The 13,151-nt window shown below is 45.2% G+C and overlaps 1 protein-coding gene across 1 annotated transcript in view; it reads right to left on the bottom strand.

Moving 5' to 3' along the window:
- The window catches only part of LOC115846062 (uncharacterized), a 329,078-nt gene that overhangs the window by 283,756 nt on the left and 32,171 nt on the right, over window positions 1-13,151 (bottom strand). Inside the window, exon 2 of the transcript XR_009566173.1 lies at window positions 4,949-5,069. The gene's annotated coding sequence lies outside the window, so the exon portion shown is untranslated. The remainder of the gene's footprint in view (window positions 1-4,948; window positions 5,070-13,151) is intronic.

Below are 13,151 nucleotides of genomic sequence, written 5' to 3'. Positions count from 1 at the left end.
GCACACATCAAGGATGGTAGAGCCAAGCGGCTGAGAGCAAAGGATGCAGAGTCAGTGCGTGTCCATCTGTCCTCGGCCAAGTTACCAACCTCTTTGCACTCAGTTTTCTCATTCATACAATGTGACGACAACAATTATATACACCTCATATAGAGCTGTGGTATATACACCTCACATAGAGCTGCGGTACACACACCTCATATAGAGCTGCGGTACACACACCTCATATAGAGCTGCGGTACACACACCTCATATAGAGCTGCGGTACACACACCTCATATAGAGCTGTGGTACACACACCTCATATAGAGCTGTGGTACACACACCTCATATAGAGCTGTGGTACACACACCTCATATAGAGCTGTGGTACACACACCTCATATAGAGCTGTGGTACACACACCTCATATAGAGCTGTGGTATACACACCTCATATAGAGCTGTGGTACACACACCTCATATACAGCTGTGGTACATACACCTCATAGAGAGCTGTGGTACACACACCTCATACAGAGCTGTGGTGAACGAGTAAATGAATGAAAACAGATAAACCTAAGGGAACAATGCCCACCATGGTTTGACTTATTAAATACAGGCTGTTTTGCCAGGCAGTGGGCACGGCCCTTCATGTACACTATCTCTACTTTGTCTGACAAATCCAGCAGAGCAGGCAGCATCGCCCACTTTTTAGGTGTGGAAGCTGACACTCTGAAAGTTTAGATCACTTGTCAAAGGTTACACAACTGGAAAAAGACGGGAGGAACATTTTGACCTGTTCTGAGCTGGAGAAACACAATTCCAAAGAACCAAGCCAAGATGTGAGCTCTAGCTCTGATGACCAGCAGAACAAGACAGAAGGCCCGTGTTCGCACACCTGAGTGAGAGCCCTGACCCGGCTCAGACTGAAACCTCCACCACAGGTCTTGGCTGCTATCTACTTCCTACATTTTTGCTCTTCAGACATATCATGTTCTCAAGGCTTCTTCTGCAGACCTGAGTAAAAGGAAGGACCATTCTTCCAGCCCCTGCAGAAAAGGGACTCGGGAAGAATTTCCCAAGAGCCTCTGCTTCTCTTGATTGTTTTCTTGAAAGCCTCAGGGAGTTTGAATAACTCGGTTTCAAAATGCTTCCAATGTTCATCCCCACACTGACACTCTTTCCAGTCATCTGTTATTTATTCTTTTTTTTTTTTTTTTCCCGGTACGCGGGCCTCTCACTGCTGTGGCCTCTCCCGTTGCGGAGCACAGGCTCCGGACGCACAGGCTGCGGACGCACAGGCTCAGCGGCCATGGCTCACGGGCCCAGCCGCTCTGCGGCATGTGGGATCTTCCCGGACCGGGGCACGAACCCGTGTCCCCTGCATCGGCAGGCAGACTCTCAACCACTGCGCCACCAGGGAAGCCCTATGTATTCTTCATTAGTAATGAAAGAGTCAGCAAACCCCATTCGGCATGCTCACCTGAACATCTGGAACTAAAAGCATGTCAAATGCATTCATGTTAATGTGCACATTTCCAATTATGGATTTATGGCTGTCTATTTTGTAATGCTTCAGGAGTTTCAACAAAAATGTTCCTCTCTGCCCTTCTGCAGTAATCCCCTTCCCCAAGCTCCCTGGTCCTGTCACTAATCTTATTTTTGTCTCTACAGTTCTGCCATTTTTAGAACATCAGATAAACAGAATCATACCATTTGTGGTCTCTTGTGTCAGCTTCTTTCACTTAGCGTTACACTTCTGAAGTTCATCTTTGTTAGGCCCACTGGTTCTTAACCCTCACTGGGCTTCTGAATCTCCTGGAGAATTTAAGAATTATTCAGATGGGTACTCTTACCATGAGAATCAAATTCACTTGGTCCCAGGTAAGGGCGATTTCATTTTAAAAGTTCCCATGGGAATCCAGGTTTGGGAAGCCCACTACCATATCCCCAGCTGTTATACATAAATCAGCACCAGTCTTCACCATAAACTTGAAAGGTGTCATCGTCCCATTTTATAGGTGAGGAAAACAAGGTTGGGAACAAGATTAAATATCTTGCCCGAGATCATCCAACAGGGATTGGAAAAGTGTGATTCAAACTCGAGTCGGTCTTTTTCCTGGAGCCCACGCTCCTTTTTCTGTACCCTTTCGGGCTAAGGAGAAAATTCCATACTGTGACAAAGAACCAGTTCCTGCTCTCAAAAGAGGCCATGGAAAATTTTTACTTTAAAAAAAAAACAAAACAGCTCCTGTTATTTGGCTGGAGGTGGGTGGAAAGCATCTAAACAATTTTTAGAGCATGACAACTATGCTTCATGCTTCAGCAGCAGAAAAATGGCTGAGCAGAAATTTACCAAAGTTTCAGGAGAAAAAAAAAATCACCTGTGGGCTCAGAACAACCTTGATAAATTCTAGCCCAAAGGGTGAGTTGAAGGATGCTACAGGTTCCTGAGACACAGACTTGTCATAAAAAACGGCTCTGCTTGATCACTACAGTGAAGCCGGGGCTGTAGGACAGGCAAGCTGGTCTTGGAGGTCAGATTGGCCAGACATAAAATTAAAAGTGCCCTCCTGTCTTTGGTCTCTATATATACACTGCTAACTGGGCTTGTCTGGGAAGAAGTTTCTCCCTGTTGTCTGTCTGAAAGAACACTGAGTCCCACAGACATTTTACATGAAGAACAGTCTCTTTCTATTTAGCTAACAGCCCAGCAACCAGAGTTTTCAAATGATGTTACTTGACTTCTTTGAAATTAGCAAGACCGTCATCTTTAACAACGTTTGCTTTACCGTGTAGTCAGCGCCAGGCGAGGTGCAGAGAATGCACTTGGAAGTTTGGCTTTTTGTACGTGACGTTAGGTACTAGGATGGTACACCAGCAATTTCTTTTTTTTTAAGCAGAGGAATGTCAGCAACTGTTTTAATAAGTGAACAGTCCCATCTTGACTAATTCTTTCATGGTTGCAACGTGTACAAATAACCCACGAGAGCCCTAAAAACCACGAAGGAAGTCAACTAGAGCAGCAGGGGACCAAATGCGAGAGTAGTAACTGTGGCCACCCAGGGAAGGGACAGGCAGGGAGACAGAACGGTGTGTCCCAGCCCCAGCCTGTCCTCAGAAGCCAGTGAGGGGCTTTTGAAACGTTCAGATCCCCGGGCTTTCCCCCAGAGAGCATGCTCAGTAGGAGCCAGACCAGGCAGTGTATTTGTTTCCTAGGGGTGCTGTGACAAAGGACCACAGACTGGGGGCCTGAAAATACACAGATTCACTGTGTCATAGCTCTGGAGGCTGGAAGTCTGAGGCCAAGGTGTCGGCCGGGTTGGCTCCTTCTGGGGCCTCCTTTCGAGCTTCTGGTAGTTTGCTGGCAATCTCTGGAGTTCCTAGACTTCTGCTGCGTCACCCCAATCCCTGCATTCAAGTGGCGTTCTTCCTGCTTGTGTGTGCCTCTGTGTCCAAATTTCCCCATTTTATAAGGACACCAGTCATATTAGATTAGAGGCCCACCTTATCCCCTATGACCTCATTCTTGTTTAACAAATTACATCTGCCACAACCCTATTTCCAAATAAGGTCACATCTGAAGTCCTAGGGATAATGATTTCAACACAGGAATTTGGGGGGTGGGGACACAATTCAACCCATAACAGGCTGGGACTGTCCTTTTAAGCTGATTGCCCAAGTGAGCTTCTCAGCCTCGTTTGAGAACCACTAACTCACAGTAGAGGCATCACCCTGCGATAAACCTATACCCTTCACAGGAAAAGATAAAACACACACACACACACACACACACACACACACACACACACACACACACACAAACACCTCTTTTTCCCTCTTACTTTCTAAATACCTCATCTTTGCTTCCCTAAAGCCACTTTATCAGACTAAAGGAGAAAGAAGGTTTAGAGACTTGCAGGGTGGGTCTACTGAAGGTCATTATTACACAGAGGGAACATACTCAGCTGTGCATAGGGGCCACCTTCACTACACCTCCACCCTGGTGACTACAGTAAGGGCCAGAGATTGTTTTTACCAAAAAAGTGTCATATATGAGATGATGTTCAAGGACTGTGAAAGTTTGGTCTTGTCCCTAAAGATGTTCGCTACTCCAAACACCAGGTAAAATTGGACAAGGGTAAAGAACATGTTCCTCTGTGACAAATTCAAAGAAATGGCATCTGCTCCTTCAGCCGCTGACTTATATTCAGTTTTCTTGGAGAAGGACACAGGCCAAGGTCAAGCATATATCGTGCACATGTAGAACAGCATGAGGGGGCCATGGATTTGATAACAAAGAAGGAGGAAAAGGGTAAAAAAAACCTTACAACTATTATTAAGAGTAACGTAAATATTTACTCCACACAAAAAGCAAGGCTTTGGGTTTTGTTTGTTTGTTTTTCTTAAAGATAAGTTTCCAGCCAGGAAGAAACACACAACGACTACCTACAAATTAAAGAGTCTTCCATGCATTCTGTATGTTACAGACCTTTGCGTTTTATCTAAAAGTGTGGTTACTGGGGCGGGTTGCTGTGCAGAATTTTGGGCCCTTAGCAATCCAGCCTGCACATAAGCCAGAGGGATCGCTGAAAACGTAAATCAAACCACGTCAGTCTCCTGGCCAACACACATCAAGTGTTTCCAATTCCAGCAGGAGTCAAGTCCAAAGCCCTTGCCGAACATGACCTCCATGTACTTCACCAAGTCCCTTTGGTGCCACTCCTGCCCTCATTCACTCTCCTCCAGCTGCATAACATCCTCCTGTCCCTCAGACCCACGAGGATAGTCCCAGTCTCCAGCCGCCGCTCTGGCTCTGGCCTGGCAACGCCCCTGGCAGCCTGTCCAATCCTCAGGTCTCGGCGTGGATGCCATTGCCTCTGAAGGGCTCCCCATTGCCGTAGCCCCATCCTCAGCCCTTCCCAATCCTACCCGGCTTGTTTTCTTCCTCTTACTTATGCAACTTACCATGATCTTGTTCAAGGACTGCGTCCTGGTTCACTCTGCCTCTTCTCTGTAGAAGGTAAGGAGCATGAAGACACCCCCAGGTCGGCCTCATTTCCTGGTGCGTCTAGACCAGACTCTTGCACTGCGGAATGAATAAACAAATGAATGAGTGGATTCACACTTACCCTAAAGACAGAACCCCATCAAATATCCTAACCTGTTATCATGGTGTAAGCATTCTACTCTTTAAAGAATCTAATTTATAATTCTAGTTAAACAGTTTGGTTTGCCATCACAGCTTAAGTAGGAAATCTTTGTAAAACCCATGAACGTCCCACCCATCTCATCTTTTGCAGTCTCTGGGGACTTGGTCTCCACCTGCCATGGCGTGAGAAGAGAATGAGGATGACTGGGAAGAAGGGACCCAGAGCGGCTTTCTGACCCACTGTGACATGGAACGTGGACTGGGCCAAGGGTGGGGGGACTCTAAAGGCAGGAAATCTCAAGGAGTCTCTGCAGTATCCCACGTGAGGGACGGATGAAGGGCCAGACAGGGGCAGCAAGGATGAGTTAGCCTGAGGACATGCCCATGAAACCACAGGTACAGCAATAGAGGCCTGGAGCCCTACTGGATTGGGCGAGGAGGAAAACCACAGAATTAGCGCCCTTAAGAGGACCACGGCAGAGCCGAGGAGGCTCTCTTCTACTGATTCTAAAAATCCTGATCAGAGAAGACGAAATTGTCCTCACAAAAGGAATCCAGCAAATGCATATTCAAGAGAGACCTCCATCCTTTTCCCAGTCCACCCACCAACGCCAGGACTGGGGAAAGGCATGAGACGTATCTCGGGCAAACACTTTCAAGAGAGATGCCCACTTGGGGTCCTGCAAGTGTCTCTTCACATTCTGTGTGCCAGGGGCCTCTCCTGCCTCAGCCTAGCCCAGCCCCATCACATGTGATGGAGATCCGATGGTCCATCCCTGTTCATTTGGACCGACTGCCACGTCACGCACCCAGATGGCTTTTGATGTACCCTGGGCCAGATCAGAGACGAATAACAACCACAATCTGAATCCACACGCTTATGATCTAATAAGGGATGAGATGCAATCAGCTGAACACTCAGGAGGCCAGGACAAGTTCCCTAACAGTATGTGGGAATCACATAGGGAAGGAAGAGCTCATGGGGTTTGGCATGACTTCTCGTAGGCTATCACAGTCAGGAGAGACACTGGGGGATGAGTAAGACTTGGACAGGTGCAAGTTGGCACTTGAAAGATTCCCAACAGAAAGGGGAATATAAGCAAGCATGGTGGAAAGACAGGGTGTCAGGCAGAATTATGGACGAAGTCAGAATGAAAAGGTTTACGGGGCATTCTGTCGGTAGCCTGCGAAAGTCTGGGTGTCATCAAAGCCAACTCAGGTCTTCAAGCCTGACATTTTTCTGTCATTTTCTTTCTAATTAGTACAGAAGCGAAGCTCTCAAGCTTTCATTTTACTCTGATGCCCGTGCTAATGACACGATGGGCGATTAGCTGATAGAAAAGGCTATCCTCTTCCACACAGACCACTGAAACTGTGCCCAGGGTTAATCCCTACATCATACACTGAAGAAGAGTCTCCTCATCCAGGCGTAATGAGTCTCGGTGAAGAAAAGGAACCGCCATCAGCACAGAGGCCAGGGAGTAAATGCACGCATTAAAATGCAGCGTCACCCAAGCTGCCCCGTTTCCAAAGGTCAGGAATGCCAAGAAGTCAATAAGGCTAGAAGTTCAAGTTGGCAAGTGGAGCGAGCGGAAGGGCTCCGGGGAGGGAGGGGGGCCTGGGGGGGGGGGACAGCGCCAGCTCCCACTTGGAGAGCGAAAACACTTGCCGTTGGCTGCATGTAACTCATAGAACATAATTTTATTCTTAGAAGCAATTTCCATTACCGGCCCTGTTTATTATCACGTTATTTTCTCAATAGCAGCAATAAACACACTAAACTCTCCCTGTTTGCTCACGTTTTTATTACTGTTCACAGGCGTCAGGAAGGGGTAAGCTGTGAAGGATGTGCTCACTAGCCAGCGCGGGGCTGACACCTTCCTCCAGCCTCGAGAACCCCCCCTCTGCAGCCTGGGAGGCAGCCGGGAGCTGGAGGCCCACCCAAGGGGCCAGGGAAACCAGGAAGGAACTGGGCAGAGGGGCCCAAGGCTAACCAGCAAGGAATTTGCTCCAGTTTCTCCACTTGTGGTTTTGACCTAGTAGACAAAGTGTGAATAAATACCCCAAGCAACGTTTGAACGCTCTGCAGAGTGTTTTTCGAACTCCAGGTCGTGGCCCTTCAGTGGGTTAGGAAACAGATTTAATGGGTCAGGGCCAGCATTTCATTTTATTTTTTTAACATCTTCATTGGAGTATAATTGCTTTATAATGTTGTGTTAGTTTCTGCTGTATCACAAAGTGAATCAGCTATATGTATACATGTATCCCCATATCCCCTCCCTCTTGCGTCTCCCTCCCACCTTCCCTATCCCACCCCGCTAAGCGGTCACAAAGCACTGAGCTGATCTCCCTGTGCTATGCAGCTGCTTCCCACTAGCTATCTATTTTACACCTGGTAGTGTATATATGTCCATACCACTCTCTCACTTTGTCACAGCTTACCCTTCCCCCTCCCCTTGTCCTCAAGTCCATTCTCTACGTCTGCATCTTTATTCTTGCCCTGCCCCTAGGTTCATCAGAAACATTTTTTTTAGATTCCATACATATGTGGTAGCATGTGGTATTTTTCTCTTTCTGACTTACTTCACTCTGTATGACAGACTCTGGGTCCCTCCACCTCACTACAAATAACTCAATTTCGTTTCTTTTTATGGCTGAGTAATATTCCATTTGTATATGTGCCACATCTTCTTTATCCATTCATCTGTCGATGGACACTTAGGTCGCTTCCATGTCCTGGCTATTGTAAATACAGCTGCAATGAACACTGTGGTACATGACTCTTTTTGAATTATGGTTTTCTCAGGGTAAATGCCCAGTAGTGGGATTGCTGGGTCGTATGATAGTTCTATTTTTAGTTTTTTAAGGAACCTCCATATTGTTCTCCATAGCGGCTGTACCAATTTACATTCCCACCAACAGTGCAAGAGGGTTCCCTTTTCTCCACACCCTCTCCAGCGTTTGTTGTTTGTAGATTTTTTGATGATGGCCATTCTGACCGGTGTGAGGTGATACCTCACTGTAGTTTTGATTTGCATTTCTCTAATGATAAGTGATGTTGAGCATCCTTTCATTTGTTTGCTGGCAATCTGTGTATCTTCTTTGGAGAAATTTTTTTAATCTAATTTTTATTTTATATTGGGGTATCGTTGATTTACACTGTTGTGTTAGTTTCAGGTGTACAGCAAAGTGGTTCAGTTATACATACACATATATCCATCCTTTTTCAGATTCTTTTCCCATATAGGTTATTACAGAATACTGAGTAGAGTTCCCTGTGCTACACAGTAGGTCCTTGCTGATTATCTATTTTATATATAGTAGTGTGTATATGTTAATCCCAAATTTCTGATTTATCTCCCCCTCCACCTTTCCCCTTTGGTAACCATAAATTTGTTTTCTAAGCCTGTGAGTCTATTTCTGTTTTGTAAATAAGTTCAATTGTATCATATTTTAGATTCCACATATAAGTGATATCACATGATATTTGTCTTTGTCTGACATACTTCACTTAGCAGAACCAGCATTTTAGAATAAAATGGAAAGTAGAGTTATGGCAGTAGACTATTAGTTAGAAACATCTTTTGTTTTGGTTTTGTGTATATCCAAGTATGTGTGTATGGGTCCATTGAAGTACGATGATCTCTTAGTAGGGGCAAATGTCAACAATGTGTAATAAACACAACTGAGGATGTGTGCCTTCCAGGAAAATGGCAGAGCCATGAAACAAGAAGAGCAGCTGGCTTGAGAGAACTGGGTTTGAACCCCAGTCTTCACACTTAGGAGCTGTGTGACTTGGGGCTTATCACTTCTAACTTCAGCTCTGCCATCTGATGATGAAAGTAAAGCACCTGCTCCAGCAAGGCTGATGTGAGAAGGTGGGGTGTGATGTGCACCTGGAATCAGAAGCCCCAGGTGGTCTGCTCAGCTCTGATTCATCAGCCCCGACTGAGCAGGGCGCTTCATCTCTCAGCTTCAGTCTCACCATCCGTAACATGTGGGTAATGACATCTCGCTCACAGGTTTGCTAAGAGGGAGGATGAATGAGATAAAAAGATGTGGATGTGCTTTGTGAATGGAAAAGTGCTATAAAACATGAGGGCTCGTTTTTTCTATTTTTATCTGACTCTGTGTAGTAGAGGAAATGCTGTTCTTAGTGGACACCAGTAGGTTCAAGTCCAGAAGTTACTGGCTGAGGCCCTAGCCTGCGTGTAGCCTAGTGTCCCCTTATGTGGAAGCATGACAAGTGATGGCCTCAGACGGAAAGCCAGAATCTGGAAGACTCTCCCTCAGCCTTACTCTCTCCTACAAAGACTTCAAGGAATTTAGGTGTGTTTCAAGGGACCTCTATTGGGTAGGGGAAAGAGGTCTTTCTGGAGGAGATAAAGAAGACGGTAGGCAGATAGCCCTATAGGAGACCCCATTTTAAATGCATCAGAGTATCCAGCTACAAACTATTCTCTCTGTGGACTGCAGCCTTTTAAACATATCCCAGTCTGGTTTCAACTTAGCCATAGGACAACAGCTCCCAAGCCTGGCTGAGTATCGAGGTCATCTATACAACTATTTAAAGATAAGATTCCCAGGCCACTCCATGCAGAATTTGTGTCCCTTGGTCTAGTATGGTACTTACTGAGGTGACCTTTCTTAAAAGCTGCTCAGTTGACTGTGATAAACACACCCAATTTCCAAGCTTTTGCCTGGGGAAGGGAGTCAATGCAGCCATCCCGAGATGTGGATTAGTTCTCTATATGGATAGAGGACATTTACTTGCAAGGTGGTTTTCCTCCTTGGATATGCTGAAGAACTTCCCCAAGGGGATTATCAGGTTGACAGGATCCTGAGGCTGAGCCCTAGAAATTCCATCCAAGTTGGGGCCACCGATTCCACAGGGCTGATAAGTGCCCCGCCCCGGGGGGCGTCTGGGACAGAGGAAACAGAAACCAGACCTTTGAAAAACACAGAAAATAACTGACAAATCGCTTCACCTCTCTGAGCCTGCCTCATCAACTCCAAATGGGGGCAAGCCTGGCCCCTGTGTGTCTCCATCACAGGGCTGTTGCAGGGCTGAATGAGAATGTAGGGTGTAAGTTGCAAATGGCTGTGAAGGGCGCTTATCGTGATTAACCAGATAGCTGTGCAACTCAGAGCAAAAACATCTACAGGGCAAAAACCACACATTGCCAACTGATCCCAAACCAAATCCTTGAGAGACAAAAGATCACAATTCCCTTGAAAACCAAACAAGATAATGGAAGGACCAAACCACATTTATTTGGTTTCTCACTCATTCAGCTGCCTCATTCTCACTGAAATCACCCTGGTTTCTTCCACTCTCAGACCTATGGGGCAGCACTTATGTTCAAGGACAGGGTGAGATAGTACATTTCAATCTCACATGAAGGATTGTATAAATTAAAAACCCTTTACATGTGCAAACCGCCGCTGGTACAATACAAGAGAACTGAGGGCTCAATCTTCAGGGACCGTGACTGGATAAAACAGGGTCCCAACAAAGACCTAGACTTAGAACACCAGAACTAGAAGGTAACTGAAGGCCTTTATATACAAGAAAACTAAGAAAACTGAGACCCAGAGAAGGTCACATCATCGGGGGTTACAAAATCCACCTCCCTTGACTCCCAAGTCACTGGTGTTCTCATTCCAGCACGCCTTGATAGAAACACTTACCAGATGTCCACCATATTTTTTTGAGTGTGCACTTGGGATTCAAGGATGACTAAGATATAGTCCTTGTCTTAAAGGACCTTACAGTCTAAATAGGGAGGTAAGAAAACAAAATCCAATGGTAACCATTCAAGGTACCTCAGGCAACTTGCAAATCAGAGCAGAAAGGGTAAGTGCTAGCGATGCATGGTGGGCCGAGGCAAGCCACAGTCAGCTGGACTTTGAAGCATACAGCTGGGGAAGGACTGGGGAGCCATGCCAACCAGGCAGAAAAAAAACAAGGGCTGCCTGGGGAATAAGGAAAGAACAGAGGTCTCTAAAGATAAGAACACATAATGGGAGGAGTGGTTGGAGAGCAGGCTGGGTTAGATAATGATGAGCCTTAAACACCAGTTTGCAGAACTGAGATTGCACGGGGAGCAACTGAAGGTTTTTGAGCAAGAAAGAAACCCAATATTATAGAAACATGAAATAAGAGCACTGAGAGGAATCTCAGCAGTGCTTCTCAAACTTTACAGTAGATTGCATCACCTGAGGTCCTTGCAGATTCTGATTCAGCAGGTCTGGAGTGGGACCCTGAATTCTGCGTTTCTCACCATATCCCAGGTTATACGATACTGCTGGTCAGTGGGTCACATTTCGAGTAGCAAGGTCAGTGCTCATTATAGCCCAGTGGATTTCAACTCTGGCTACATGTTAGCATTGCCTAGGGAGCTTTACAGAAACTGCTGGTACCTATGTCCTACCCTGGAAACCAATACAATCAAATAGTTGGGAGAATATCAACACTGACAATTTTAAATGCCCTTCAGTGATTCATTCCAGTGTGCAACTAGAGCTGAGATCCTACTTCCAGAGCAACCTCTCCTCACTGCAGAAGAGAGTCAGAACGAGAAAGTGACCTGCACAAGATCATTCATTTCATAGAAGAGACTGAAAGAGGACCAGGTCCCGTGTTCCTCACACCGAGCCTTCCCAGTCTATCACGTAGGCTTCTGCATAGCAATCTCTGAAAGTTGTTCAGAAAATGGCAAGAAGATGCAAATATTCTTTGGGTTATTTTTCTAGCAGCAGTTTTGGGGAGCGTTCTGGGAGGTTATTCTCATATATTGGTCTTGAATCTTTTTGATTAATGAGTGAAGAAAAACCCCTATGAACCCCCCATCCCATTTTGGCAGCTGCAAGATCCTATAACAAAGTATGTAGGAAAGTTAATAAGAAAAACTGGCAATGTGTTACAATTATGCTTAGCTGGCTAGAAATTGAATTCCACAAGTGCAAATAATTTAAAATGTAAAGAAGTTGGTAACTGGAGTTTTCACTTAGGAAAAATAAAAGTGAAATTTGTCTATGTGACTTTTTTTTCTCGTTACCCAAAGGCAGCATGGCCCTGAGGGATGAGCACCGAACTGGGGCTCTACTTGTGGTTTCTAATTCACTGTGTGCCCTTGGGCAAGTAACTGCAGTTTTGAGCCTCAGTTTTCTCATCAGTGGAATAAAGGGGGTGGAATTCGATGATCTCTAGCCCTTAGAACTGCTACAATTCTAAATAAAATATAATTCAATGGGGAGACAACGGGGCAACAACTTTAAAAAAGAAAAAAGCCAGCATAGTAACAATGACTTAAAAAGTGAGACGAAAAGACTATGAAAAAGAGAAACTTCAATTCTGGCAGATCGACACTGCTAGTTGTTTTTCCAATATCGAAGCGCTCTTTCTTCCTTCTGATCAGAACTCCAGTTATGTTTGAGGATGGAATGAGCCAAGATAAAAAGTACATTTCCCAGACTCTCTTGCAGCTAAGATCGACCATGTGACACAATTCTGGCCAATGAGACATAAGCAGAAGCAGGCTGCAGATTTTGGGGCAAGTTATGCTTTCCTTCTTTAGATGCTATCTCTTTCTCCTCTTTGTTTCTTACTTCGTCTTCCTGAATGAGGCATATTTTTTACTTTCCAATCCATGGTATCTACAAATGCTTTCAAGTAGTTAACTTCCAATTTATATAAACACTAGTAAACATACAACTAAATCATTACTCAAAGACCACTGTAGCTTTGCTATAGTCATCATCCCTCAAAATCTCCAAGCCAACCCATTCACCACGAATCACTAGCTCAGTGATTAGCCAATTGACCAGTTTGTTGACTTATTGATTCACTAAAAAAGGTGGGGGTGGGGGGAGTTTTTTATTAACCAATGATAAAATTCATAGCAGTTCTGGTTCTTTTGAGGATGGTTAATATTCAGTATACTCTTGGTTTGTAATTTTTCATATTTTGAATTTCACCTGTCAGGCAGGTCACAAATGTTAAATATTTTATATTTA

This window comes from Globicephala melas, chromosome 12 (genome assembly GCF_963455315.2).
Source record: "Globicephala melas chromosome 12, mGloMel1.2, whole genome shotgun sequence".
NCBI lineage: Eukaryota > Metazoa > Chordata > Mammalia > Artiodactyla > Delphinidae > Globicephala > Globicephala melas.
Note: the sequence above shows the minus strand (reverse complement) of the source record. Positions and strands in the feature narration are given on the sequence as shown.